We start from the raw sequence: 5,278 nt of genomic DNA, 5'->3' as shown, positions 1-5,278 counted from the left end.
TTATTAACTAAACAGCTTTACTGTATTCACAGGGCGCGGAGCGATGTCTTGAACATTTATCGTGTTTTCGCCTTTTATTACATGGTAAAAGAAATTTCACATTCGTGCTGCCTTCTCGACTTGGCCGGTACCCACGCATTCCTATTGTAATTAGGAATCCATCAATGTTCAATTTAGGACTATCATAACCATTATGCATAATGAACGCGGCCTGAATTTTTGTCTTGTTGACAATTTACAGAACAAAACGGTAACACAGATTATTTACTTTCAGTCAATGGCCTTCTGCATGGAAAAGATAGTAAGGTTATGCAAAATAACATGGCGGAAATGGCTATACGACCACCCAGTTTTCTCTAAATATTTTTTCTTGCATAAAATACGGGATTTTTAATTAAACGAGGTTAGATTAAGTTTAAAAACGGTTCCAACGCAACACGGAAAAAATATATTTTGTAAATATATGAGAATATATAGCGGTTCCAGCGTTTATTAGGCCGTAGGCCTGTCGTAAATTCTTAACATTGCAGAAAATACACAGCATGTTGGGGGCTTGAACCAGCAACTCGCTGCTTCAGATTTTCTTTGCTCAACCGTCCGTCCTTCTTACAGCTTCTAACCAGAAACTGGCGCACAGAGCTGGGATCGAACCTGCGCCTCTCTGCTCCAATCTTGGTACTCGGAACTTTAATCACTGGGCCACCCTGCCCAAGAAATGATGAAAATTAGAAAATCCTAATTATAAATGGTTATAAGACCACGATATGTTCTTTCGTTTGTGGATCCCATGCACTCGTTTTAATAAGCAATATTACCTCCTTTCGCCTTAATTACCTCAATGCATCTTCTCCCCATGCTANTTTTCCATACATGAGAAAATGCGCTAAAATGATTATACAACGGTTTTTGAGCATTTTATTTCTTTTGCGATGTCACGTTCGCTTCTTCCGCATTTCGGAACGGCTAAAATCTGCGCCGTCTCAACCTTTGTTAGTCTTGTCCCCTTTGGCATCTTTTTAACTTCGAAAAATTATAAATGAGGGCACCAAATTGCACCAGAAGTACCTTAAATGGCGAAAATATGAATATCCGTCATGTTGCGCTACTTTTTAACTTGACAATCTTACAGAGAGATGCATAAATGAAAAAAACCTACCATGGTCTTATAACCATTTCTATCTAGGATTTTCTCATTTTCATAATTTCTTCTCATATATTTTGAAAGAAATTTTTTTTCGTATGGCGTCGGATGCATTTTGAAACGTAGTTTAACCTCATATAATTAGAATCCCGTATTTTTTGTGCAAGAAAAAATATTTTGAGAAAACTGGGCGGTCGTATAGCCATTTTCGCCATTAATTGCAGTATATATTGTTGAATAAGTATAACGCTGCCCCTTAGTTCAATAGCCTAAGCAAACCCAGCCATACTGCCGTGCCCACCCAGGCAAACATGGCAGCCGTTTTTACTGCGATGATTTTGAGAGTTTACTACAGTTTTCTGGTTCAATTCTGATAAAGACCGACAAAAAAGAATTAAAAATTGTATTCACACCAGCACTGGTTGACAGCGCCCAGTGCAAAAAAATGACATATATTCATGCCCGTGGAAGCATTTAATAAATACACATATTATCGAAAGACGCATCTGATCATCACCCGTTGGGAAAAACATGTCGACAAAATCAAAGCTGAGCTTACTCAGACTTTTGCATCTTCAATGTCAGATTTGGAATAAAAATATTCATTTAATTATGTGCTTGCCATTCAAATTACTTTCACAAGTCCAAATTAAACGACGTAAAATTGTGCTCGCGTAAAACTTCATATCAAATTTTTGATAAAATCTATTAGCTGGGCACCCAATGTTTGCAATCATTTTTCCATCTCGCCCATCACAGAGTGTAACATTGGAGACTCCCGCATCGGCTATACATGCGCTCTGAATTAAATGTTATGTTGAAATACGTTGGCAGGCCTTTGACTAGATATCTGAGTGAAATAGAAATAAGTCGCATGATTTAACACCAAGACAGGCGTTGCTGTTATTTATCTATGTATTGCAATTACGATATTCTGATTAAGAATTTATAACATCACAGTTTACTTGATGTATACAGCCACTAAGCGATTTTTGTGCGTAGCAATAGAGAGGCTCATGATCAATGTTTCTATCGAGCTCAAGCTGCCAGAGAAATAAGCATACGTAGATAATGGAGTGTTCAACTCATGTCAAATATTACGATAAAAATTATCACCATTAATTGAGGTGGAAAAGAAAATCAGAACACGAGGAGTATATTTTATACTTAACTTCAGTTTATATAAAAGTACTAACAACGGATGCTTGAGCTGCACGATATTCCTAAGGCAGGCCCTGGCGATCCGCAGCAGGCCAACAAAATCCATCCATCAGAATTCAATTTTTGCGGATGTAGTTCGTTGTTCGCCTGTGACGTCACTGATCTCAGTGACGTCACAGGCATTAACCAATCACCGAAATGCGATCAAACCAGTCAACCAACCCGTCATGGGAATGACTGGTTTGTTTACGATTCTCGATCTACGTGACGTAACAAAAAAGCTGAACTGAATGACGGAACTTCTCGTGGGTCAACCTTATATAGTTCAACCATGAAAAAAATAAATATAAGACCGAATTTTAATTTATATTACGGAAGAAACAGATTGATTGCATAATAAGATCGGTTTGATATAGAATGATTTGGATTCCAGTCCAGTATCTGGTAATAAGGAAGGCTAGTTCTGACCAAGGAAAACCCTGCCACATCCCCCGCGTCGCAAGTTTCTTTGAAGCGACTAAAGTTTTGTCGATACATTTGCACGTTTGTCAAGCCTAAAATGCAAACATATCGACCTCACGGTCAATTGTATGGCAATAACCGGGAAATTCAATATCTTTCATCAATTTTAAAAATCCGGAAACATCCGATTCTCCGTCGCTTATGATAAATCCCTCATTCGCCTCGTGTTTTGCAGCGTCTGGCAAAGTAATTAGAAGTGTGCTTGGACCCCCGAGAGAGANTCCGACATCTTGGTCAATATTTGCTTAACTGCAACATGGTGACCAGGCTGTAAATATTCTACCAAGCCTAATTGTACCTTTTCTTTTCACAATTCACTGCCGCACTGGCTGGTGGAGGTGCTAGAAAGTGAAGAGATCTAGAAGTGAAGTGAAGTGTCCAAAACCCCAGTTGTGCTCAGGCTGGGAGGTGTGCTACCGGCATACCCGAAGCCTACAAATCAATTATAAAAAAAAATTGGACCCCCGAGAGAGAGTCAGCGGCGTTCATACGGTAAGCACCTTACGATTGTGCTCTGTGAATACTAGAATTCCTCCGAGATTAACGTAAAATTTTCCTCCGTGATTAACGTAATACTCAGAATACCCATACATTTATCAACTTGATTTTGAATTTGCTTTTCTGTATACTACGCGTATATAAGTTAAGTGTCTAATAGACTCCTGCGTTTGGTTTTTTTTTTGTATCCGAGACGAGACAACAGGCTCTGTCCCGGTTCGCAATAAAAACCGGGACAATTTTCAGCCGTCCATGGGAATTCTGGGACGATACCAAGTCTAACCGAGACGAGATGAGACAGCCCGGTTGAAATAGGTAGCTTAAAATTTCCCGGAATTTATAACCATTTTAACGAGACATAACGAGACGAATCAATTATTGATGTGGTGTAAACTGTAAACTTTGGCTTACCGTCATACATTTATATGATTTATATAACAAATCAAGACGTATCCTTTTACTATTCTGATTGGAGCTCGGTAATTGAAATGATTTTTGCTACGAATACATGTTGTTGTTTAATATGGTGCTTAATCTTGACAGGCAAATAAAATGTAAAAGCACATTACCTATTTTTTTTGCAAAAATTGTGTTCTATGATGGTCTGGTCACCGTCTGAACTCTGAAGGAGGCCATACCTACTAGCTGTAGGCCTGTAGCCTGTACCCTGTAGCTGGTGACATCGGTTGACTGGACAGACTTTAATTTGCCTCCAGCTCAATCACAGAATGAGATTCATTGATCTTGCCTTGATCAATCTCCTTCAAAAGAAAGTCTGGAAATAAATATCAACAACATTTTAAAATACAACAAAAACAATTTGGAAAAAATATAATAGTTTGATCTTCAAAGAAGAACTCGAAATATCCATGTGTATCCTTTTAAATAACGTTAGGGGGGGGTATTCCCTCCAGAAAAACTTGCACATTTATTAACGGATCTTTCTGAAACTTCACACATATATGTAAAATCGAAATACAAGCACATTTTGTTCGTACGATTTTTTCATAAAAAATCATAGAAAACGTAAAATTGATAGAAAAAGGAAAAAGGGGGTACATTAAAAATCTATCTCCTTCTACGGTTTTCAAGCTACAGCACTGAAAGAATACCATTCCATTCGTAAAGATCATACCAATCGAGTAACACAGCCCGATTTTTTATTTTTGCTTTAGTTTTTTTACATGCATTTTCCCGTTTTCTTCTCATTCTCTTCTGATTTCCCTCCCTCCCCCCATTTTCAATCCAAACTATGCACAAATCTAAAAAAAGACTTTGTTACCGGTACTCGATAGGTATGAAATTTACGAATCGAATGGTATATCTTTCAATGCTGTAGCTTGAAAACTGTAAGAGGAGATAGGTTTGCAGTGCCAATAAGTTAACTTTTCTGTAGAGCCTGACAAAGTCCCGCGCTCATCGCAATAGGCACTCTACTCAATAAAGCAAGGATACAAAACTAAACGTTACTGGAGCTTGATTCCAGTCAAGGATGGTGGTAAGTAACGACTGCATGCACACCACCCCATATGACGCCAGGCGGGTAACTGAAGTGCAGCTCAAGCAGACACTCTGAGTGCTCGGCAGCTAATTTCCCCCTATCTTAAATGTTAAAGAACTCCACCACCCCTAACCCTTCAGCTATATGTCGCGAACGCATAAATCAATTTACAGAGATGGTTATGGTACTGTTGGATAGGTCAGAATGTCAGCTTTAAGATGAGACTACTAAACAGAAAAGCCAAAATTCAAAATTTTAGGCAATACCCCCCTTAAACAAGCATTTAATAACAATTCAGGAAACGGCGCAATTGTGAAGATTTCCTGGAGGCGTAGCACAAAATTTTACTAGAGGCAGAGATAATCTAAAACTAGCTTTAGTATTATTAGGAATATCTTACCAGGACTCCACTCCACTGTCTACTAATTGGCCGACTAATCTAGACACTGCGTCCC

This window comes from Hyalella azteca, unplaced genomic scaffold (assembly GCF_000764305.2).
Source record: "Hyalella azteca isolate HAZT.00-mixed unplaced genomic scaffold, Hazt_2.0.2 contig1738, whole genome shotgun sequence".
Taxonomy (NCBI): domain Eukaryota; kingdom Metazoa; phylum Arthropoda; class Malacostraca; order Amphipoda; family Hyalellidae; genus Hyalella; species Hyalella azteca.
This window is presented reverse-complemented; position numbering follows the sequence as displayed.